We start from the raw sequence: 27574 nt of genomic DNA, 5'->3' as shown, positions 1-27574 counted from the left end.
AATTGTTGCAAATAATAAATCAATAAATATTAATTATGATGTATTATTTTTTACAGTCTGCAGTGCAGATCTTTTGATATATCTTAACGCTCCACAAGATGGACAATATGAATCTGGAACCAAATCTCTGTTTTCAATTTCCTAAGTTTTGAAATTAAAATGAAAAAAGAATTATTAAACATAAATAATGATTTATTTTATCATAATATATGGTATTATATTATATCATTGAACAAATAATTATCTCAAATTTACATACATTGTACATAATATTATATAATTGAAATTTATGTAATAATTTGTTTCTTAAATCATTGTCATAGTTTGTTCTTAAAAGAATCTAATGAGGCTACTTTTTTTGATATATAAAGATTTAAATTTTACGAGTTAAACCTCTTTTGTCAAAGAAACTACAAATATTTCTTCATCATCATCATCCTCATCTGTACTGTATCTATTCAACTGTAATATATAAACAAGAGCTGTCGGTAGGACAGCACGCTCGACTATTCTAAGTGCTTGATAGTAAAAGAGCATTGACAATGTTAAATTTTTTAAGTTTACAAAAGGGCTATTTTTTTTTAATAAATTCATGTTATAGGCCTTAGAGAGAGTCTAATTATACAGTATTGGCTTGACTATTCGGAAGGTAATGTCACAAGGGTGTTTTATTTAGTGTAATAATACTAATTACCTATGAATACATAAATTTGACAGAAAAGGTACAAAGGCTTGTTATTAAGATGATTTATCAAGTAAATCACTGCTTTATTATTATGAATGCATAAAATTGTCCCAAAAAAAGGCACAAACCCTTCAGTAGTTATGGATATAACAGCTAACAAGCAAAACTTTACCATGAATTTCTAAGTTGAAAAGGGGGAGAAAATCAGCCTAAATGCAAGATAAAATTATGGTTCTTTGTCAGTCACCTACAATTATGACCCTAAATGCATATGTGAAGTTTTAAATAAATACCTTTAATAGTTATTGAGATATGTAAAACTTGCATGTAAACATTAACCAAGAGACTAAGTAGAAAAGGGGATATGAATCAGCTTAATGCAAGATAGAGTTATTAAAATTAGGTCAGTGACATACAATTATGACCCTCCAATTATGACCTTAAGTGCATGACTGTGTAAAGTTTCAAGTAAATATCTTTGAAGACCTTTAACCAAAATTTCTAAGTTTCAAAGGGGCAAATAATTCTGCAAATATTACAGACAGAGTTATGCAATTTTGCAAACTGATGTACATTGTTACTATAAAAAGTGTTTTAAATTTCAATTGAATATCTCAAACAGTAAATGAGATATTTGACTATACAAAAAAACTTTAACCAAAATTTCTAAGTTCCAAAGGGGCATAATTCTGTCAATATTGTAGGCAGAGTTATCCATTTTTCAGTCTGATGTACCTTGTTACTATAAATAAGTATTGTAAGTTTCAATTGAATATCTCAAGCAATAATTGAGATATTTGACTATACAAAAAACTTTAACCAACATTTCTTAGTTAAAAAGGGGCATAATTCTGTCAATATTGTAGGCAGAGTTATCCAACTTGTCAGTCTGATGTACATTGTTACTATAGATAAGTATTGTAAGTTTCAATTGAATATCTCAAGCAATAATTGAGATATTTGACATTACAAAAAACTTTAACCAAAATTTCTAAGTTAAAAAGGGGCATAATTCTGTCAATATTGTAGGCAGAGTTATCCAACTTGTCAGTCTGATGTACCTTGTTACTATAAATAAGTATTGTAAGTTTCAATTGAATATCTCAAGCAATAATTGAGATATTTGACTTTACAAAAAACTTTAACCAACGCAGACGCCGACGCCGGGGCGACTACAATAGCTCTCATATTCTTCGAATAGTCGAGCTAAAAAATGGGTCAAAGACAGAAAAGGCCGGGTTGCATATGTATACAAAATATCATGAGGCTGTGATGTTACTTAAATTTTTTTCCACTGTCCTGACCATTGATGTTGAAAATTTAATTTAGTTGGTAAACCGAAAAAGAATGAGCATCAGACCTGAAATGGAATCCCACAATATGGGACCACATGTCAATGCTGTGAACCACATATCAGGAGGCTGTGGTAAGTAGTTGCTGACAAAAACTGTTACGAAAATTTCCTACTATCTATTGATCATTAATTATGTCAAAATTTAAGTCGGCAAACAGGAAGTGGATGAGCAACAGACCTGAAATCGAACCCCACTGTATGGGACCACGTGATAATGCTGTATATCAAATATCAAAAGGCTGTGATAAGTAGTTGCCAAGAAAACTGTAAAGATAATTTCCTACCATTGACCATAAATGATGAAAATTTAACTAAGTCGGCAAACAGGAAATGGATGAGCGAAATACCTGAAATCAAATCCCACATATGAGACCATGTGTTGATGCTGTATACCAAATATCAAAAGGCTGTGATAAGTAGTTGCTGAGAAAACTGTTACGAAAATTTCCTACTATTATCCATTAATGCTGAAAATTTAACTAAGTCGGCAAACAGGAAGTGGATGAGCGACAGACCTGAAATCGAATCCCACATTATGGGACCATGTGTTGATGCTGTATGCCAAATATCAAGAGGCTGTGATAAGTAGTTGCTGAGAAAACTGTTACGAAAATTTCCTACCATTGAGCATTAATGGAGAAAATTTAACTAAGTTGGCAAACAGGAAGTGGATGAGCGACAGACCTGAAATCGAATCCCACGGTATGGGACCATGTGTTGATGCTGTATACCAAATATCAAGAGGCTGTGATAAGTAGTTGTTGAGAAAACTGTAACAAAAATTTCCTACCATTGACCATTAATGTTAAAAATTTAACTAGGTCAGCAAACAGGAAGTAGATTAGCAACAGACCTGAAATCGAATCCCACAGTATGGGACCATGTGTTTATGCTGTATACCAAATATCAAAAGGCTGTGATAAGTAGTTGCTGAGAAAACTGTTACGAAAATTTCCTACTATTGACCATTAATGCTGAAAATTTAACTAGGTCGGCAAACAGGAAGTAGATGAGCGACAGACCTGAAATTGAATCCCACATTATGGGACCATGTGTTGATGCTGTATACCAAATATCAAAAGGCTGTGATAAGTAGTTGCTGAGAAAACTGTTACGAAAATTTCCTACTATTGACCATTAATGCTGAAAATTTAACTAGGTCGGCAAACAGGAAGTAGATGAGCAACAGACCTGAAATTGAATCCCACATTATGGGACCATGTGTTGATGCTGTATACCAAATATCAAAAGGCTGTGATAAGTAGTTGCTGAGAAAACTGTTACGAAAATTTCCTACTATTGACCATTAATGCTGAAAATTTAACTAGGTCGGCAAACAGGAAGTAGATGAGCAACAGACCTGAAATAGAATCCCACAGTATGGGACCATGTGTTGATGCTGTATACCAAATATCAAAAGGCTGTGATAAGTAGTTGCTGAGAAAACTGTTACGAAAATTTTTTCACCCCCCGACCGCCCGCCCGCCGCCCAACATTCACCATACTATAACCCGGGTTTGCACCAGTGCAACCCGGCCAATAATAATTCTATCAACAATATGTAAATATATTAATTTAGACAGCTAAATTCCAATTTTTATTTTATTTATATATAATGAAATTAAGTGCTAGAACATTAAAACCTAATTCAGTGATTATGTTTTGCTAAAAAAAAAACACTTTTACATAGGAACAATAACCTTTGATTTTAATTTTTGCATTTTTTGAGGTTCAAATTGTTTTGCTTTTAGAACTATCTATCATAATTAAAATAATTATAAAGAAATAGTTTTGTGATATGAAAATAATAATGTTCATGAAAATGGCCTACAAAGAAAAAAATAATTGTAAATTAATTACATTATTGTTGATGTCAGTATCTGAAGGTGGCTGTGTGGATATGTTACTGTTTCATAATCTGAAGGTGGCTGGGTTGATATGTCTGAAGGTGGCTGGGTACTGTCGCTTTCTTCTTCATACAAAAAATTTGAAGGCGACTGATTTTTGTTCACACGTTCTACTTTCTTCTGAAAAATATGTAATAGAATATGTAACATTAAGTCATTCAATATTAACTCCTGATTGCAATGGCTGTTTATTGTCATTTGTTTTAATGTAGTTTAACTAAGATTTATATCGTGTACTGTTAAATCAGAGATTTTCAAATTTAAAGTATAAATAGAAATATATTTTTTAAAATTGTTGTATAATGAAACCACCCTTATATAAGATAAATTAAGGCAGAGCCTATGTACAAGGAAGTCAGATAAAAAGTATTGCTCTTTTCTTATTTGATTTTTTGCACCTCATCCATTTTCATTTAGATCACCAAGACAATTATTCTTAAACTGAAAATTTACTTATGTTGCTTTTCCGTAATACTTCTCTGATTATATTTTTAGTTAAATTAAGAATGGCAGAACCCAACTAACAAGAGCGATCAGTAATCACATGTGTCGCCTCATGATGGCCAATTTTATGTTGGGACAAGTTTTGTGACAGACGGACGTACCAAAATTTGATGTTTATGAGGCAAATGAGCTCATAAAAACAAAAAAATGGGTCAAAGACAGAAAAGGTCGGGTTGCATTTGTACACCAAATATCATGAGGCTGCGATGTTACGAAAAAAAATTTCCATTGACCCATTAATGTCGAAAATTTAATTCAGTAGGTAAACAGGAAGTGGATAAGCTACACACCTAAAATCAAATCCCAACAGTATGGGACCATGATGTCATGGCTGTATGCCAAATATCAAGAGGCTGATAAATTTGTGAGTAGTTTCTGAGAAAAATGTTACGAAAATTTCCTGACCATTGACATTAAGTGATACAGGAAGTGGATGAGCTGATAAGACTTGAAATTCAAATCCTCACAAGTATGGGACCATGTGTCAATGGCTGCATGCATATCAAGAGGCTGTGATAAGTAGTTGCTGAGAAAACTGTTTCGAAATTTTTTCCTACCATTGACCACTTAATGTTCGAAAATCTAACTAATTTTAACTGAATGTGGATAAACAGGAAGTGGATGAGCGACAGACCTGAATCAAAATCCAATTATAAGACAATGTGTCAATGCTGTTTATGCCAAATATCAAGAGATTGTGATAAGTAGTGCTGGGAGAAACTGTTACGAAAATTAGGTCCTATGGACATTTGACCATTTTAATTTGTCGTAAAAATCTATACTAATGATTTTACGTAAGTGGATAAATCAGGAAGTGGCGGGTAACTCGAGCGACAGACCTGGATAATCAAATCCCATCAGTATGGGACCAGTGTGATCAATGTTGTATGCCAAATGTGAAGAGGGCTGTTATAAGTAGTTTGTGAGTATAAATACACTCTATATTTGTTTACGGAGATGTTCTCTACATTGTCTCATTTAATGTCTAAAATATTTCTAATATATTTAATAAAGTGGATAACGGAAGTGGATAAATGTGAGCGTGACAGACCTGAATCGTGTAATTCCCATCGGGTGATGTTGTTCTACATGGTCAATGCTGTGTGATATGCCATATCAATTCATGCTTGTTGATATAGTTCTCAGTTGCGTGAGAAAAACTATTACTGAAATTTTTCCTACCATTGGACCAATTAATGTCAAAAGAAATCTATACTAATTTAACTAAGTGGATAAACAGGCAAGTGCATGAGCGACAGACTCTGATAAATCGAAATTCCCACTGTATGGGGTAACCTTGGCTTATTCTGATTATATACCAAATATCAAGATGGACTTAGATGTGATAAGTAGTTGTTGAGAAACTGTTACGAAAAAATTGTTTTCCCCCCTTCGCGCCCACTCGCTCCAGCTCTCCGATTCCGCCCGACATTCACACATACTGTAACCGCGGGTTTGCAGCGCTGTTGCTCAATCCGGCAAAAAATAGCTTCTTATTATTTGAATTTTATGAGGTTTTATGTTTCTTTACATTTAACTCACGAACTGAAGCTCATAAAATCAAACGTTGGCTCGGCAGACAGACGACAGCGCACAACAGACTTCAAGGTACTGATCATTCCTGGTAAGTTTGAGATAAAATTGCACCTCGTAGTTTATGAGTAGTAGTCGGACAACTTTTGTTGTACCCCTGACAATACACAGAAACACCTTTTATCAAAGGGCGAACTCGACCCAAAATATGTCTACAAGAAAAACTTTGCAATATTGCGCTATGGACTTGAGCTACGATCAATCCTGTAAATTTCATTGGAAAATCATTAGTGGTATAGAGAGTAAGTCCGGACAAACTTTAAAAGTAAATTTTAAAGGGCCATTACTCTTAGCAAATCAGGTGTGGAACCTGGAAATTGCTTGACATTGCCACTAGCACTTCGGTACTGATCATATCTGTAAAGTTTGGATGAATTGCACAGTGGTTTATGAGGGTGTCGGACAAATTTTGTGACGACAGACAGAACGACAGCGACGGAGAGTGATCCCTATATGTCGCACTATCCGTAGAGGCGACAAGAGACTGGCACTGGAAGAATTTGAGTGGATCACGGTAAAAGAAGATAAACAATGTATAATATGTTTTTTACATAGTTCTTTCACTTTATTTCCTTTAATATTTTTATGTGTCTTTGTACATGTATTGTTGTTAAGCCTAAGCCTGTGCCTAACCGCCTTGCCCATCGTCCATTTTTGGTTGAGGGCATCTACTCTTCCAGTTATAAGCTTGTACAGGGTTCATTTTCTAATGGAAGAGAGGTTAACAATAGTGATATTACGATGTTCACCCTATTCTACTATACATTAATTTTTTAATAATTGACTGTGAGGGATTTATTTTATGTATCCGTGAGTTCTATTTTCTGATGATATTATTATTACATATACATCAAATTTTGTTCTCTCGTTGTTCACTTCCCGCTTCCTGTATAGATAAAATTTATTTCCATAATGTCATATTTCTCAAATTTTTGTTATTTGTAAGTGTGGTTATTAATATTATTATTTAATCAGTTGTCTTATATATTTTTTCTTACTTTTATTAGAACTCAACTGAACATAGCTTGGCGGGGCTACGTTCACTACCTGAAGTATCTGAATATATACGATATAAAAAATAATAGTGTCATGTACATAAAAAATTTTGATACTGAATGAAACAAATCATATATAAACAATTTCCCAAGTAATTTTATTCGTGTTCCTTCTTAACTAACACTCCGCCTTGACTACTCGATATTCTTTTATTTTTTTTTTTCTCTATTGTGCGGTGTCAAAGATGGTTCAACTCCTCACTACGCTCATGTTTCTCCAAAACATAACTCTTGAAAATCCTTATGCAACGTCTCGACAGGCAACGTTATAAGGTTAACGGAATTTTGCGGAAATTACCCGAAACATTATAAATGTATGTCGCTATTTTGTCGCAAATTTTTCTTGATTTAATTATACTCTGCTACTACCTATTAGTTAAGAAAAGGTGTATTATAGTACTCTCAACAACGGTTTCCATAAATGGTGTTTATCGTTTTAAACATCATTTTTTCAATTTTCAAATCGGTATTTTTGTTTTGGTTTTTAATACGCTCTTTTGAACAGAGTTAATAAAACATGAGACAATTATTATTGTTTTTATCTTCCGGTTGTAATGGTTTAAATAATCTTTTTCTCTGAGCATCTGAACTGTCAATGTATGTAATTTTGGGAAGGGCTTGAGGGTATCTCGTTCGAGAGTCTTGGTTTCATTATTTCGCTTACAAAATCTCTCTTCAGGATTCGTTTTATGTAGTTTTATTGACAACGCAAATGTTTTACATTATCTTCAACAGTTCATCTGAATAATACACAAAGTATACCGGTACATCTTGTAAACCAACCATCAGTCTACATATCATTATAAGCATGTGAAACAAGTAGGGCACTGAAATAGTAAATAGTAACAATCCTTACAAATGATTGGGAGATTCTTATAAGTCATATAAAGAGTTATCTCTCTTTTATATCATTCATAATAAATATACATTTTACCTGGAGTAGGTAAAATACCCAACTAACTCATGGTTCAAATCCACAGCTATTTATACATCTCCAATTATATCAATAACATATCCCCGTACTGCCACTTTCCGATCAGCTAACAGATTTTTGCTATAATAACTGACAGTGAAATTATAAAATAAAAATTTCTTTTACAATTCTGCAAATATTATCATTTCAAGCTAATAAATGCAACAACTTTTTAAAATTTTACCTGAATTATTATTATGAATCGAGGACAAATCATTACTGACCCCATTTTCCTGTTCTTCAAAATTTCACAACCACTTTTCAATCAGTTAACAAAATATAAAACTGTACCACATAAAAAATTGTCATACAATGTTTAAATATAATCATTTATGAATTATGGAGAAATTTTTTGACAAACTCAACTTCAGACAAATGGTATAATCAATTTTAACCTATTTATAATGCCATTTTTCAATCGTGATATCTTTTTTGCAGTAGTAAAGCTGTCACAATTGGGGTACGGATGTACATCACAATGTGCATAACAGAAAAAAGCATGTTCTTGTGAAATTTTTAGAATCTAAGGGTCTATATGACCCCATTCTAGTGACAGCTTTCTGAAAAGTTATCAGACAGAATGTTTTTCCTTGGTTAAGTGACTATTAGTTTACTGACGTATAACCTTCCAATTAAGAATTGTAAGGACCTAAAATAGGTACATATTAAAATTATAGCTTTTGAAGTGCAGCATACATAACGACTTAATGATATTGAAACAGTTGTCCAACTTAATAACCATTTCTGCAGACAGACAAAAACCTGAGTCTGTAAATCAATTATTTTTAGAAAATTATTGCGATTTTTAACTGGGTAAACAAGCAATTATCATAGTATTGCAAGCAATCCATAGGTCCACTACCGGTAAGAGCCCAAGCAACATTCTGAAGGGCCATTGGCCATTCACTTTTATGTTTCTATTTTAAGTAAATTTATTGAAAAAGTTCTTTAAAAGTGATCACAGGAAACAGTTTTTATGTACAGACAGACAGACGGACTGAAAAGACACTCTAAAGTTATTTTTTAAAACATCCCTGTTATCAAAATATAACATTTTTAAAAGCAAAAATTTTTAAAAAGGAGATAACAATGTCATACATGATGTGAGTGTAACAAAGAACAATTAGTATTATGAAGGTATGAATATTGAAATGTTTATTTTGAATTTGAAGTAAAATTAATGAAAGTTAAAAGAACGAATAGGAAAATTAAAGTTTAAGGAGGAGATAATTCTGAAAATATGGATGCTAGATTTATAAACCTTGTCATATTATTATAATGTGGGAGTTTGAAAAAATCCTATCATGATTGAAGAAGTTGGAGTAAAAATTACCAATTTCTCAAAAAAAGTGTAAGTTCAAAAGGGGCATAATCCTGGAAATAGTCTTGCTAGAGTATTGAACACTCACAAATGTTGAGTGATAATAAGAAACATTTATATGATGTTTGAAGTAGATACATTCAGAGAAACAGAAGTTATTAAAAAAAACAATGTTTTTTTCATGAAAATTTTAAGTTCAAGGGAGGTAATTCTGATAAATTTTGTGCTAGAGTTGTAAACCTTGTCACATATGATGTTGTTGATGACTAGCAACTTATATTTAAAGTTTGAAGAAAATACCTTAAGAAATAAAGAACTTATAGTGAAAAAACTTAAAAACTAGAATCAGAAATCTTGAAATTCAGTCTATTTGTTGCCATAGCAACCAGAAATTTCAACATAGGAAGATACGAAAAGGATGTGCATAATTTCAATACTGCCATCTACCCTTATGTCAAGTTTCATAAAAATATTTTCAGTACTTTTTGCGTTATCACTGGATCCAGGTTATGTGTAAAATTTGCCATATTTTCAGTCTATTTGTTGCCATAGCAACCAGAATTTTCAGCACAGGAAAAAAAGAAAACGACGTGCATAATTTCCATACTGCCATCTATCCATATATCAAGTTTCATAAAAATATTTTCAGTACTTTTTGCGTTATCACTGGATCCAGGTTATGTGTAAAATTTTGCCATATTTTCAGTCTATTTGTTGCCATAGCAACCAGAATTTTCAACATAGGAAGAAAAGAAAAAGACGTGCATGATCTCCATACTGCCATCTATCCATATATCAAGTTTCATAAAAATATTGTCAGTACTTTTTGCGTTAATATCGCGGGATCCAGTTTTGTGGACGGACGGACTGACAGACGGACTGACGGACGGACAGACAGACGGAGGGTAAACCTAAAGTCCCCTCCGGTAAACCGGTAGAGGACTAATAAAGGATTTGTGGAAAACACAAATTTTACATATTTTGAACTAAAATTCTGTTATTTTCTTTTTTAATGCCACAATTGACATTGCTGCTGATAAATGTAGTCAAGGTAAATACAAGATGTTCTTACAGTTTGGTTACATGGCAAATAAGGTCAAAAAGAAAGAATTTCCAGGGATGATTGAAAAGTGGTTGTGATTGAAAACTGGCAGTATGTGGATAGTTCATAGCTAAGTTCATAGTCCTTAATAATAGCAGTCCATTACTCAATGATACAGTGGTCCCTGTGCTTACACTTAGTTGTAACAATGCAAAAGTTATTAGAATTCAATAATTTATCAAAGTACCTAATATATATAAAACATTACTCTCATAGACAATAAAATATCAACTTACAGATCTGTAGAGTCAGTGTACCCGGAGTCGTACACTTTTTTAAGTAAAAATAAGAAAATTATCTTATAGTTAAAAATTCTTCTTATAATTGATATTATTTTGAAAATTACATCCTTTGCCCATAAAAACTGATGACCAAAACGTTTCTATCTTAAGTATGTCATACTACTAGGCGCACTTGATTTTAAGCAACAGGAATGGGCCAAATATCGGTTCCGCACACAAGGCCATTTTAATACTGAAAGGTTATTGTACATCTTAAACATGTGTTATAAATTATTCAACATCTCAAAGTCCAGATAAGTTATATTTTTTTTGCAAATTTTCAGGACTTTTCAAATAAATTTAATGCACATTCTTACTACAGTATACAAACATTTATTTCCAAGCATTGTAGCACAAAGGAAACATGTAACAGCAATTGAAAATATACTTTTTACCACTTGTAGGTAGTAAAGACAGACATAAAACATTATTTATTGAAGTTTTTTTCATCTGTTTAGTTATGATTGTTGGATTAAGAGTTTGGTATCATTTTAAACAAAACAATCAAGGTGAAATGACTTTAGTTTGGTAGTTTGGGAGAAGTTAATTCATGTGCATATATTTCATAACTAACAGCAAATTTGGCCATAACAAAAACATACATTTCTTTTCAAATATATATTTTATAATGACCTTAACATTTAAAATAGAAATTAGCATGGTTTAATTGCTGAATAAGTTGTTTTTTATGTGTGACATACACAGCCAGACATTTTAGTCTGCACTGTCTAGGGAGAGGCTGGGGTGCAAGATCCCAGATTATGTCATATCCTGTTTAGGGATTAAACTCGATGATCGAGTATAATCGAAAATTGATTGTTAATAGAACCGATCAGCGATGATCGATTGCAAAGTTTAATAATCGATTATCGGTAATTTATTTTCTTGCTGTTACTTATGTGACTCACTGTATTATAAAAACACTGAATTAAAGCCAGTTTTGGTTGAAACAATAATTTTCATTCAATTGAATATGAAAGTATACTGGTGACCATGGAGTTAATAGTTGACAGTGAGGCATGCTAGTTTAAAGGTATACTATGCTCAAATTTGACATTAGAAAATATTTAAAATTGCTACACAGTCTTTTTGTAAATATAAAGTAAATATGTTTTGACCTCACTGTCACACAAAGAAGATATGTTATAAAATTATTCTACACACTAAAGGTGGTTGCAATATCAATATTTAGTGTCATTAAAAAAATGGCAGTTTTGTAAAGAAAGGACCAACTTAACTTGTTCCCATACATAGTTTATTCATTGCTTTTTAGAAAAAGTGACAAATAATAATTTCATAGATTTTAATGAATTTATTTGATAAAAATATTTTATTCAAGGATGAGCTTAGTATATCTTTAAACTTATTTATTTCAGTTGATAAAGTGGTGGTTACATGCATGGAAATGGAATTCTTATATAGGGTTAACGCATGCTAAATAAATCTAAGCGGAATTTGATGGCCATTTCCCGCTTAACTACGATTATTTACGTAGAAATTTTGGTTTAAATCATTCAAGAAGACTGGCCCACTATGAACAAAACCTAGAATTCAGGTAGACTTCATTCTATGAGTGCATAATTTGAGACAATCGAATCGGTAAAATTTTGGAGCTTTGGTAGCGTTTACCTTTCGGAACGGAATTCGTAAAAATTACCGCTGCCACCAATATAGAACTGTCGCAATTGATTAAAAAGGGATTGACGATACAATAAATCGACTTACCTTCCATGTCTGGATGTAGCCAAGCTAGGATTCTTAGTTATTTTCTATACTAATATGGCGCCCAAAGTTGATGGCGCCTAAGGGGCAGGGGACATATTCAAATGATATTTCTCTGTCATTGTAACAATATATGTTTAAATCAAACGCTTACAACGGACTTTTTCAATTTTATTAAATGTAAAATGAGATGCATGTATCTGACATTTATAAAATGTCAGGCGACTACACTTGTTTTGCACATTTTGCACGTGAAGATTGCATTTCAGCATTGCAAAAATGTGTACAACGGTTAACAGGACTGGTTAATGCATTGTTTATGCAATGTTTTACAATTCTATTTATCTTTCGTGTATAACACTGAATAAGTATTGATAAATCGTGGTACACAATAACACAGCATATATTTTGTGTAGGCAACCTTCCAAAAATGCAAATTACCATAGCGATTTTCAGGTCTATTCACCGACTGTTTTTAAATTGATGGTTCAGCCATTTGTACTGGTAAATTTACAGACATTATTAAAAGGCACATTATATCTCAGAAACCATCCTTTGGAAAGGGCTCAGAAACACTCCTTTGGAAAGGACAAACATGAATTTTTGGCATTCCTTATGGAATGAAATCAGATTTTGTGAAAGGGCGACAGCAACTTCTCGAGCCTTATAGTCGGTCATAATAAAAGCCGATCATTCCGATCGGTATATGAGGGTGCTTGATTTAAAAAAATGTCTCGGTATGTACATTGAATAGCGAACTGGAGAATTTTGCAATGCATGAAATAACCTTTTCCGCCTCTTCTTTTTTTTTATTTATCATTTTGTAGTACACAGTGGGTTATATAGAATGATGAGTTGATGACCTAAACATTCCGAAAATCTATTTATAGAGGGGTGTACTATCGGTAATTCCCGGTCTCTCCCGGTCTATTTTGACCGGGATTTACTAGTGACCGGCGAATAGTATCACACGTTTATTGTCCGGTCTCTCCCGGTTTTGGAGTAGATGTTTGATATCGTTACAGAACAGAACACTGATATTTTACAGATAAATAAGCTTTTTTTCCAAAACGAATGTTTGTCACTTAGTTTGGTTACAATAATAAATAAACATAGATCACCTCTCAAATTTATTGATTATTATTATACATAAACATACAATTCGAAAAAACCCCAACAACAACAACAATAGCATGTTTCATTTTATCTATATGAGATAAAAACAATAAATATGTACAATAATTGAGAAAAAGGTACATTTTTATGGTATAAATATATGACACTATCAACTTTGAAACATTTTATTTATTTTGTTATTCGTGTTTAGTAAAGATGCCCAGGAATTATTCAAAGTTACAAATTAGATTTTATGAATTATTCAATTGATTGATAATTTAAAAAAATGATAAAGAAAATACAAATGTACATGGTTTAAGAATAAGCAATATTATATATTGAAAGATTAAGCATAATTTTATTCATCTTCACTTTCTGCATTTCTTGCTTGGACGCCCTTTGATGCTTTGCATCAATGCTTTTCTTGTATAATGTTTAAATAAGATTTAAGAGCATTTTAGATGCCCAGTCATAAAAGTATCAAAATGTAAACAAGGTAGTCTTTTGACTTTCATACAATTTATAAATCGTTATTAGATAGATCTAGTTCTGAGTAACATTTTAAAGATTATAAAATTACACCAAAAATAAAAATGAAAACATGTACAAATAAAACTAAAGCATTTGTTGTGCATAATGGGCCTTTAAAAAAAAGGTAGGCAAAATGTAGTAAAATTCAAATCCCCATGTAAAAATGGATAAGGTTTCTGGTTTTATGATTAAATGTTACTGTATGATAAGTTTTCAGAACAATTTCATGACTGTCAATTTTCACTTTCTCACCGTAGGGAACGTGTTACAGTATCGCGTTTTTCGGTTACAGTATAGAATTTTCAAGATGGAGGATTATTTATGGGAAGAGAGGTAGGTGATTTTTATTCAGGTCCATACTACTAGTAGTGTAGTTTCTAAAAGATGTTTTTGTGCTTTGCTTGTAAGGAACAGAATCCGGTATCTAGTCATATATTTCTTCAGACCCTGTACCGCAGATTTATCTCTTTATTGTCTCATAAATTTGCAGATTTGACGGTTTAAAAATTTGAATCGAGAGACCAACGCATTTTTCTCCCATTCCGACATTATTTAAGCATGCCTAGATAAAGTAAATCTACAAAACGTTAGTCCTTTATGTTTAGAAACGTTTATAAAAGTAAATGACCAGTTTGAACCTATTTTCCTGTTGGTAAAATGCGTTTAAAAAAAATAAACAATGTTACAGTATAGAGCGAGGTTAATTTTGAATGGTTACAGCATAGACCTAGCGACTTTGATCCAATTTTGTTACAGTTTATACCCAGATTTCGGTTACAGTTTAGATACTTGCCAAATTTTCAAACAAAGTTCGTGTATCCATTATTTTTATGAAATAACTCATACCTTTCTATTTAATACATCCTTGAAATGTTGTATTACTTTTTTTCTTCAGCAGAAAAGTGATAGTTTGTTATTTTTCTTACTTTAAGTTTCAGATCGAGACTTTTTGCAGAATAAGTAATGTCCTAAGTAAGGACTGTTTTCACGACAACAACAGTAACTTTTATCGAATTGTAATGAGAGAAGAAAGATTATTGCTTGATTTCATTACACATTATAACAATGCCTATTAGTAATAAAATAGAGAAAAAGAATCCTTAACAGAAGTCCAACACGGAAAACATGAAAATGTTGCAGGCTCAGTTTTGACTAAACCTGTTCATGGACGGTAGTGGTAACTGCAAGCTACCGTTCACGCCTCCTAGCACCGGTTTCAGCAGAATTCACATTAAACATGAACTGGTACACTTCAGATTTTTTAACATCTGTGAATGTGTTCATATGGCGGTTATCATGGAACCTTCAATGTGACACGTTATTGCCATTCTATGAAAAGCGGCATATTACCCCCAGGTTAAAAAATTGCGTGTGTCATAAACGAGAATACAATGAGTGAAACTAAACAAAATGAAATTTTGAGAGGGGATAGGCGGTTATGAAGCCTGCATACCATAGATAAGCTGTCAAAAGACACAATTAACAATCAGGCAATACCCTAAGAATGATTAAACAGTATTCAAGTAAGCAATACTGCAACCTTAAATTCTATTTAAGTTGGAATTTCCACCTACCATAATGTATTTTATAAGTATTTAAAAGGGTTTATGAACATTTTTAATTTTGTTGTGTTGGAATTTCTTTAGGGATTCTGATTAATTCTATTTTGTTACGTTTGGCTTTCTTGGATTTAAAGTTTCAACGACACTGAGGTCATGTGAAAACATTCCTGCTTTAGTGTAAAGAAAGACCCCAGATACCCTTTGTGAAACATTCCAGACACGAGCGCCTGACTAGAACCACCGACCTTCCGTAAATTAGCTTGATAGATTCCTCACATACAAAGAATCCAAAGTCATGATTGGATTTCAACTACAGCAATAAATGAAAGATGATTTGAAGTCGACGGCCTTATCCCGACTCTGCCACTATTATGTACCCCCATCACTAGAGAAGATATTGTAATTGTCTGACCTTAATTTATACTCTATAACTTTCCATATTATTTTCTTTTTCAGAAACATGAAAACTCCTATACAGGATGTCTGAAATAAAAAAAAAACGACTTTTAATTTAATAATGACAAAATAATCGTAACTTCAACAAAGAAGCATTCGAAATGACGCCATGATCATGATTTGATTTGAATGCTTTTGGTTCGAGATGAGAAGGGTCTTTAAACATTGCCTTTTTTTCAAAATCTATGTTTTGGGTTTTCGTATCCCCGATTGCAACCGAAAGCATTTGAACAACTTAATTGGTAGAAAGTCATGTAAATTTCATCACATTTAGTCAAGTAGTTATACTGAGCGGATGAGATTGCACACACATGTGTACGACAGACGGACGAATAGCCATCTTGCCAATAAGCTCACAGAGGTTTAAAGTCTATGTAACATTCATACATTTTAGCTAGTATAATTATATAGAAAATATCGAAGTCTAAACTGTAACCGAAATCTGGGTATAAACTGTAACGAAATCGGATACAAATCGCTAGGTCTATGCTGTAACCCTGCACAAATTACCTCGCTCTATACTGTAACATTGTTTATTTTTTCAAACGCATTTTATCAACAGGAAAATAGGTTCAAACTGGTCATTTACTTTTATAAACGTTTCCTAACATAAAGGACTAACGTTTTTGCAGGTTTACTTTTTCTAGGCATGCATAAATAATGTCGAAATTGCAGAAAAAATGCGTTGGTCTCTCGATTCAAATGTTCAAACTGTCAAATCTGCAAATTTATGAGACACTATAGCGATAAATCTGCGGTGCAGGGTCTGAAGAAATATATGACTAGATACCGGATTCTGTTCCTAACAAGCAAAGCACAAAAACATCTTTTAGAAACTAAACTACTTGTAGTATGGACCGGAATAAAAATCACCTACCTCTCTTCCCAACAAATAATCCTCCATCTTTAAAATTCTATACTGTAACCGAAAAACGCGATACTGTAACACGTTCCCTACGGTGTTTCTGTCCTTGGATTTAAGTTTTTGCAAGTTTTTTGTATTTGCTGCAAAAAATAGCATTTGTCTGCACTAAAATTGACTTTAAACTGGATTTTTCCATTCATGAAATGTGCATAAAACTTTGCAACAGATTGTACTTGGTCTTTAAAAATTGAGCACATTCAAGGTAAATTTTCTTATTGTTATCATTTTTTTTTTGTTTATACATAGATCTGGAATTTTTTATATATTACATTGTAAGCTTTGTTGTTATGTAAATTTTGGCCTACTTTCACTTTGGACCCACTTAGTGAAAACAAACATGGCTGACAAAGCTGAATCACCTTAATCAATTTAGTTTGATCTTAGAAAACGGAAGGCATTCCAGGGTTGGGTCCTACCAGCTAGACCTACGGTACAAACCTTGAAGCCTTCTTTTTATAAAACCATAGCTACGCGCCTGCTTTGTGTACAAGCCAAACGAAAATAAAACTAAACGCATTCAATATTATGTCCTTTTTTTAAATGATGTTGGTAAAAATCTACGCTTTAGGCCTACTTCAAGCTTTAAGCTATTGCATGCTTAACTGCACAATGCATTGTCAGGGACGTAGCCAGCTTTGTTCAACTTGTAGGCACATAAAAGGGGTTCTGGGGGCTTAGCCCTCAGAAGCCAAAAAACAAGTTCAGATTAAAAAGAGCAAAATATACGTTCCAGGAAAATTATCAAAACAATGATTTTAAACTATGAATTTGATTAAATGCAAATTTACTGAGGGTGATAGATCATGCACACACACTTGATTAAAATGAACGGCTTGAACACACTACCAACCTCAGCCTCGCATGTTTTAATTGTTTTTTCTTTTGAACTTTTAAAAATGTCAATTTTTGACCAACTTGTAGGCCCGTGCCTACATGGCCAAATAGTAGCTACGCCACTGATTGTAGCACAGGAACTTAAAATCATAGGAACTCGAGAACGGGACCGCAGATTGCGGCGTATATTTTCGATCGTGTAACGGTTTTTAAAAACGTTTCTGCTACATCTAAATATCTTTTAGTATTATCCGAGTGTATGGACTCAAAAAATATATTATCAATTGAACCCAATCTGTCTCTTTTAAAACTGGTCAAATTTTACGGTATTATAAAAAAAGACAAGGAGTGACATCCGCCATCAAACTCCTCACAGTGATTACCTCATTTGGCAGAATTGTAATCACTGCCTTCAAAGACGTCACATGATGATGAAAGTCACATGACGTAACGTCGAAATTCAAATGTAAATATCGACCGTTACATAGAAAATCTAACGTCATTTTTCTCTTTTTGTTTTATTTTTAACTTTTAGTGCCTACGTTCGATATAGTTTATCAATAAATTATCAAAAGTGTACAAAATAACGAAAAATAAATTCAAAAGCTAAAAAATCTAAAATATCAAAATATTGTCTCGGTAGAAAATATTCTCATAATTTTAAAATTATTTCTAAATATTCATATTATTTATTTATTTATCCATAAACATTGTATAATCAATTAGAAAAAAACTAAACTGATAGATAAAAGCAGTAAATAAAACAATTTTTGAAAAAAATATAGTATATCAGAAATTCTGATATATCGGGACCTTGGTGGCAGAGATCTATGCCGAAGAATTAAGGGGAGATCACTGCGTGGAGATTGATCCGCCATTTGCCGCAACGTTTTCGGCATGAGTTTTCCCCCTTTGGCTACAATTGATTACTATTTTTTCAGAATTTTGTTCCCGTTATTTTTGTCAACTATCAGGTATCGTCCGGATATAACGTTAACGGTTTATTGTTTACACGTGTTGACATGTATCGGCGGCATTATATCGGATGTATTCGTGTTTTGATTTGTTAACATGGAGAAAACAGACACTTTAGTAATATGGTCAAACTGGTTTTGCCTAACTGAAAAAAGGAATATTAAAACATGATCCATAGATAAATATTCTCATCTGGTATTCATTACTAGAAAAATTTAAACAAAAATCAAGCATATCAAGGGGGATAACTTACGCCGAACGTTGCGGTAAATGGCGGATGTCACTCCTTTAATTTCTTTTTGGCTTGCAGCCACGGCTGCAAGCCATTTCATCTGGAAAACTTGTTCCGGTTAGGTGGTTTCCTGCTTACATCTGTTGGTGCATGATTGAACGGGAAACCAGCTGCAATCGTGCCAATAGCAACTTTTCGGCCTTTTCCGTCAGTCTTCGGATTAATGATAATAGCCGATGTAGTTCCGATTGCAATCGTGACAATTCGGGCGATTCCGTCATACTGCGGAGTAATATTACGGAAATCTAAGCTATTTTTGTTACTTCGGTAATCCCAGTTTGTGTATATAAATAGGATTTCTATTTTTACTTGATTTATCGGATCGGTTTAAACAGTAATAAATTATAAACGAAATTGTTCCGTTTCATTTGTTTTTCAAGACGCAAAAGTTAGTTTCTTTTATACTTGTTTTTTTTTTGTCTGTATTAGTTTTATACACAATAGAGAATTATTCCGTCTTCAAAGGGTGGTCCTGCTTACCAAATCACGCATGATCGAGTTATATTTAGATCTACTGAACGCAATTCAACTTCTTGGTGAGGTAATCTAAAAATAGCCCATGCATATCATTAACCTTGCCACGTGCTGATCTATGTATCATAGTTGATACATGCTTATTAATTGGTACCACGTAACGAAGTATTTTAGTGCATTTACTTGTCTATAAAGCAAAGGAATGATTTCGCTGCGAAAAAGGGGAAATGAGATGTGCACACTTGTTTTCCTTCAGTATCACGTTAATGTTAATATTTTTACGATTGATCATTTTCTTTATTAGTTTTATAGAGAATAGATCTAAATCGTTTTGACAAAAAAATATTCGGTTTTCCAAAAAAAAAAAAAAAAAAAAAACTAAATAAACCCTTTATGATATACAAATACCGTAATTCAAAAAAAAAAATGTGATAATAAATTGAAACCCCCCCAAAAAAGAACAATTTTAAAGGGTTGGGATGAAGGCACAACTGTGCAAGCCTTTCCTTTTAAAAGGAAACTTTATTTCAATATACCGTAAATTTGACTGATTTTTAAATTAGCAGATTATATTAAATTGAGATTAGATAATTAAAGACCACCCGCTCGCATAATATGAAAAGATATTCAAAGGTCGGACAAACTAAATGTAAAGCCGGTACGGATTCGGATTTATGCGCCGCAATATGCGGTCCTGTTCCAGAGTTCCTATGCTTAAAATATGATAATATCCAAAATATACCCCCTATACAGTATAAATAATGTAAAATGTTTATTTATACTGTATAGGGGGTATATTTTGGATATTATCATTAATATTGATAGAATTTCAAGTTCCTGTGATTGTAGTAAACAGGTGAAATAATGAATTATAAAAGAAATAAATCTACACACCTCAATATCAGGTACGTCCTTGCTTAACATCGAAGTCATTTTGAATGTTGCTTTCCTTTAATATCCGTCTGTGCATGTGCCAAGCTCTCTCCGGTTTATTTGTACTGATAAAGTCACCGTAGGGAACGTGTTACAGTATCGCGTTTTTCGGTTACAGTATAGAATTTTCAAGATGGAGGATTATTTATGGGAAGAGAGGTAGGTGATTTTTATTCAGGTCCATACTACTAGTAGTGTAGTTTCTAAAAGATGTTTTTGTGCTTTGCTTGTAAGGAACAGAATCCGGTATCTAGTCATATATTTCTTCAGACCCTGCACCGCAGATTTATCTCTTTATTGTCTCATAAATTTGCAGATTTGACGGTTTAAAAATTTGAATCGAGAGACCAACGCATTTTTCTCCCATTCCGACATTATTTAAGCATGCCTAGATAAAGTAAATCTACAAAACGTTAGTCCTTTATGTTTAGAAACGTTTATAAAAGTAAATGACCAGTTGAACCTATTTTCCTGTTGGTAAAATGCGTTTAAAAAAATAAACAATGTTACAGTATAGAGCGAGGTTAATTTTGAATGGTTACAGCATAGACCTAGCGACTTTGATCCAATTTTGTTACAGTTTATACCCAGATTTCGGTTACAGTTTAGATACTTGCCAAATTTCAAACAAAGTTCGTGTATCCATTATTTTTATGAAATAACTCATACCTTTCTATTTAATACATCCTTGAAAGGTTGTATTACTTTTTTTCTTCAGCAGAAAAGTGATAGTTTGTTATTTTTCTTACTTTAAGTTTCAGATCGAGACTTTTTGCAGAATAAGTAATGTCCTAAGTAAGGACTGTTTTCACGACAACAACAGTAACTTTTATCGAATTGTAATGAGAGAAGAAAGATTATTGCTTGATTTCATTACACATTATAACAATGCCTATTAGTAATAAAATAGAGAAAAAGAATCCTTAACAGAAGTCCAACACGGAAAACATGAAAATGTTGCAGGCTCAGTTTGACTAAACCTGTTCATGGACGGTAGTGGTAACTGCAAGCTACCGTTCACGCCTCCTAGCACCGGTTTCAGCAGAATTCACATTAAACATGAACTGGTACACTTCAGATTTTTTAACATCTGTGAATGTGTTCATATGGCGGTTATCATGGAACCTTCAATGTGACACGTTATTGCCATTCTATGAAAAGCGGCATATTACCCCCAGGTTAAAAATTGCGTGTGTCATAAACGAGAATACAATGAGTGAAACTAAACAAAATGAAATTTTGAGAGGGGATCGGCGGTTATGAAGCCTGCATACCATAGATAAGCTGTCAAAAGACACAATTAACAATCAGGCAATACCCTAAGAATGATTAAACAGTATTCAAGTAAGCAATACTGCAACCTTAAATTCTATTTTAAGTTGGAATTTCCACCTACCATAATGTATTTTATAAGTATTTAAAAGGGTTTATGAACATTTTTAATTTTGTTGTGTTGGAATTTCTTTAGGGATTCTGATTAATTCTATTTTGTTACGTTTGGCTTTCTTGGATTTAAAGTTTCAACGACACTGAGGTCATGTGAAAACATTCCTGCTTTAGTGTAAAGAAAGACCCCAGATACCCTTTGTGAAACATTCCAGACACGAGCGCCTGACTAGAACCACCGACCTTCCGTAAATTAGCTTGATAGATTCCTCACATACAAAGAATCCAAAGTCATGATTGGATTTCAACTACAGCAATAAATGAAAGATGATTTGAAGTCGACGGCCTTATCCCGACTCTGCCACTATTATGTACCTCCATCACTAGAGAAGATATTGTAATTGTCTGACCTTAATTTATACTCTATAACTTTCAATATTATTTTCTTTTTCAGAAACATGAAAACTGCTATACAGGATGTCTGAAATAAAAAAAACGACTTTTAATTTAATAATGACAAAATAATCGTAACTTCAACAAAGAAGCATTCGAAATGACGCCATGATCATGATTTGATTTGAATGCTTTTGGTTCGAGATGAGAAGGGTCTTTAAACATTGCCTTTTTTCAAAATCTATGTTTTGGGTTTTCGTATCCCCGATTGCAACCGAAACCATTTGAACAACTTAATTGGTAGAAAGTCATGTAAATTTCATCACATTTAGTCAAGTAGTTATACTGAGCGGATGAGATTGCACACACATGTGTACGACAGACGGACGAATAGCCATCTTGCCAATAAGCTCACAGAGGTTTAAAAGTCTATGTAACATTCATACATTTTAGCTAGTATAATTATATAGAAAATATCGAAGTCTAAACTGTAACCGAAATCTGGGTATAAACTGTAACGAAATCGGATACAAATCGCTAGGTCTATGCTGTAACCCTGCACAAATTACCTCGCTCTATACTGTAACATTGTTTATTTTTTCAAACGCATTTTATCAACAGGAAAATAGGTTCAACTGGTCATTTACTTTTATAAACGTTTCCTAACATAAAGGACTAACGTTTTGCAGATTTACTTTTTCTAGGCATGCATAAATAATGTCGAAATTGCAGAAAAATGCGTTGGTCTCTCGATTCAAATGTTCAAACTGTCAAATCTGCAAATTTATGAGACACTATAGCGATAAATCTGCGGTGCAGGGTCTGAAGAAATATATGACTAGATACCGGATTCTGTTCCTAACAAGCAAAGCACAAAAACATCTTTTAGAAACTAAACTACTTGTAGTATGGACCGGAATAAAAATCACCTACCTCTCTTCCCAACAAATAATCCTCCATCTTTAAAATTCTATACTGTAACCGAAAAACGCGATACTGTAACACGTTCCCTACGGTGGAAAGTGTGTCTTTATGATTATTCACGAGCGAGATAACGCGATGTTTACATGTATATAAAATGACGGTAAAAATGACGCATTGTGTGATCAAAGGGGTACGGCTCATTGAATGTTCACAAAATATGTATTTGATGGTAGAAAACATTTATCCTAAGTCAGAAATGAATTCTAAGTCCATTCCCATTACACTATATACTAATATATAGCAAAGGGGTACGGCTCATTGAATGTTCACAAAATATGTATTTGATGGTAGAAAACATTTATCCTAAGTCAGAAATGAATTCTAAGTCCATTCCCATTACACTATAATATAGTTCCATTTTGGAAATGAATATGATTTTTAAAATGGTATAGTGTCTCATATTTTCATCAATTTAAAAAACAAATTGAAATGGCTTGAAGAGACAATACTCGGCGATAGCTCTTGTGGTAGCAGCAGGCAGTGATTTACGGGATACGGACAAAAGCCCCAACCCCCGACGAAAGCCCCCCCCTCTCCATCTAAAAATGACACGGTGGACAAAAGCCCCCCCCCCCCCCCATGAAATTTACACGTAGGACAAAAGCCCCCCCCCCAGAATCAAAAATACAGGGAGGACAAAGGCTCCCTCCCCCCCCCCCCCGCTTATCAAAGCTTATCAAGGAAATAAATGTGAAAGGCGCATACTTGTTTTAGATTTATTTTGATGTATAAACCAAGTTCTGGAACACTGGGCATGAGAAAAAAGATAGTAATCAGTCTGATAAAGTGTGTATTTATGATTTTTGACGAGCGAGATAACACTGAGTAGCGATGTTTACATGTATCAGTCCTACGCATAAACCCAAGATTTCCAGTTTTTCCCCAAAATTTCTTATCTATGGTCGGTGATGAGCATTTTATTATAATTACACGGCTTGTCACTGTATTACTGATAGCAGCACCCTAGAATGTTTTATGACCCTATCATGTTTCAAGGCTGGGAGACATATAGAGAACATTTTAGATGTAACGAAAAACTAAGATTTAACTTTTTAGTGTAAAGAGATACATACAATTTTTAATAATTATAGTTAAAGACAAAAAAATGGATTACATTAAAAAAGGTTTTTAATCACTTACAGCTCACAATGAAAATACTTGTGTAAATTACTTTCATATTAAAGGCATATCATACCTCGGTGATTTCCATTATTTATCTTTTTTTCAGAAGAAGCAAAATAATGTTTAGTAATAATAATAATTGATTCAAAGCATTATTGAAGCTTATCATTCAATCTAGTAGGAAAAGAGATGAATGTGATTTTTTTTAAAAAAGGTACCAAAATGATACAAGCAAAAAGTAAATACAGCTTTTAAAGTAAACTTCTAAGTTCAAAGAGGAAATATCTCTTGAAATAAGGATGCTAGAGTTATGAACATTGTCATGCATGATGTAAGTAATGACAAAGGACAATTTTCTTAAGTTTAGAGTTGATGTCATTTATAATAACAAAGATAAGTCTTAGAAATACAAATGTATATTAATTTTCAATAAATCCCTAGTTCAAAAATGAAATGGAGATAATTCTAGAAATACAGGACTTGAGTTATAAATCTAATCGCACCTGATATGTGTTGATAAGAAACATTTTTATGCCGCCGAAGGGAGGCATATTAAAATCGTACCGTCCGTCTGTCTGTCTGGACGTCCGTCTGTTTGTGCATCCCCACTTCATTCGTGTCCGGACTATAACTTTGTTATGCATAAAATGATATTAAAATAACTAGGCATTAATGTCTACCACATCAAGACGATGTGTCGCGTCCAAGAATAACGTCCCTACCTCAGAGGTCAAGGTCACACTAACATTTTGAAGTTTCACTTTATCACAATAAAAGTTTATAGGTTCACACATTTGTGTCCGGAATGTAACTTTGTCATGCATGGAAGAATTTTAGAATAACTTGGCATAAATGTCTACCATATCAAGACGATGTGACGCGTCTACTTATCACGCCCCTACCTCAAAGGTCAAGGTCACACTACCATTTTGAAGTTCACTATATCAAAATTAGTGTTTATAGTTACACATATTCGTGTCCGGACTGTTACTTTGTCAGGATTACAAAATAACTAGGCATAAATATCTTCCACATCAAGACAACATGTCGGGACTGAGACCCATGTCCCTACCTTCAAGGTCAAGGTCATACTTATAGTTTGAAGGTACTCATTCTCTCGAGAAGAGTTTGAAGATACACATTAATGTCCGAACTGTAACTTTGTCATGCATGAAAAGATTTTGTAATAACTTGGCACAAATGTCTACCACATCAAGACGATGTATCGCAGCTAAGGCTCTTGTCCGTCTGTCCGTCCGTGTGTCCCCACTTAACACAACAATCATGTTCAGTATGTAACTTTGTCATGCATTGAGGGATTTTGAAATAACTTGGCACAAATGTCTATCTCATGACAACATTCTGTCGCATTCAGGAACCACGTCCCTTCTTCAAAGGTCAAGGTCACACTTATATTTTGAAGGTTCACGCTATCACAATTAGAGATTATAGGTACAATAAATTTTTGGCCGTGTACGTTGACTTTTGTGGTCACGTGACCAAAGTTGCTTACCCACGGTGTTACTTCCGCATTCCTTTATTTCAATACACACGTCAAATTAGGTCACCTAACTTAAATCAATACAGGCAATAAAACTTAAGAAGTAAAGTACGTCCGCTCAACACACACTTTTAGAACCATAAGTGCTTCGCTTATTCGCTTAAACTCAGGTGTGCCATTTCGGACGATGACATAGGGAACGTGTTACGGTATCGCGCTTTCCGGTTTATTTCTTATTTCGGGAAGACAAGTAGGTGATTTTTTTCCGGTAAATTCTACAAGAAATTTACTTTCTTAAAGATTTTTGACATTATTTAAGCATGCCTACATAAAATAAGCCAATAAAACGTTAGACCAGTTGAACCCACATAGGTAAGACGCTTTGATCTGATCTTAAAACTTATCCTCTCCGTCTAGTCCCTATTACAACCCACACAAATATGGCCACATTTAATATTAATACAATAATCATATGACACTATTACACAATTTTCATGATACCTATAGTATTAGTAATACAACAAGGGTAGCAACAGGGCTTTGATTCTGCCCAAGTTTACATTCAATGTCATAACAAAAACACTTGGTCTCGATCAATATTAAGTATTTTGTTTTATACGAACACCGAAACAGATTGTTTGGCAAATGAGTATATAGTAAGCTTTTTATAATTTTGATAGTGGAAAAAATATTGTTCTTATAAACCTTATAAAGCCTTACAGTGTTGATTTTTTTCAGGGTTGTAGTAGGGATCAGGGGCAAGATAGGGGTGGGGTGTCCAAACACTGATACTACCACCTGTACGTTGAACAATATTTATCTATGGATTTGCCATTTCCTTTTATGAACTCAGTAACGCGTTTCAGATGTTCAAATCATAGGTTAAGCGACATTATGGTATTGAGAGATTAGATAGAATATGTCCGTACTGCTTTATTATTGGTAACCCTTTAGCTATTGTAAACGAATATCATGCCTTTTTTATTTGCCCCGAATTTGATAGTATAAGACAACAATATCTGTTTAATTGGTATAAGGGAAGGCAAGCACCAGTAAATTTCTCATACCTAATGAAAACCGAGCATCATCCTACATTAAAAAAAAGTTTAGCATTGTATGAAACAAATTTATGATTAATATAGATAGGAATTGTTTGGTTTCAAGGATCTAATTTTAGACAATTACATAAATGTCTATTGTATATTCTTTCATATTGATAAAAACAAACAAAAGATTTTTCTCCAGAAAATATGCAAATGGAAACAAAAGTTTGATTTATTTTCATGCGTTAATAGTACTGTTTTTTTGTATAGTTTTTTTCAGACCTTGATACTACATGTTTTACATTAACAGATATGGTGATATGTCTTATTCTCTACCTTGTTGTACAATGTTCAATAGTATGGAATATACTACTATTTTGTATTTTATAACTAAGCAGATGTACATGTATTTTTCTGATATTATACAATGTATTGTGAATTTGGGCTGATGACATGGTTTGGAATATGTAATGACGAAATGTTGACGTTTACGAATCGTATCTTAAAATGATTTATTTTCATGAGAAAATGTAAGTTTTGTGACTTTTTA

The 27574-nt window shown here is 33.1% G+C and overlaps 1 long non-coding RNA gene across 1 annotated transcript; it reads right to left on the bottom strand.

The window, feature by feature from the left end:
• Window positions 1-45: 45 nt before the first annotated feature.
• Window positions 46-4330, bottom strand: LOC132730212 (uncharacterized). Its single transcript, XR_009625730.1, has 3 exons — window positions 3900-4330; window positions 394-462; window positions 46-141 (listed from the first exon to the last, which is right to left on the bottom strand). It is a non-coding gene; the product is annotated as an uncharacterized LOC132730212 (long non-coding RNA).
• Between the last annotated feature and the right edge of the window lie 23244 nt (window positions 4331-27574).

The sequence above is a fragment of the Ruditapes philippinarum genome, unplaced genomic scaffold (genome assembly GCF_026571515.1).
Source record: "Ruditapes philippinarum isolate M1 unplaced genomic scaffold, ASM2657151v2 ctg3847_1_1_1_1, whole genome shotgun sequence".
In the NCBI taxonomy this organism is placed as follows: Eukaryota; Metazoa; Mollusca; class Bivalvia; order Venerida; family Veneridae; genus Ruditapes; species Ruditapes philippinarum.
The sequence above is the reverse complement of the archived record's forward strand: the minus strand, read 5'-3'. Positions and strand labels throughout refer to the sequence as shown.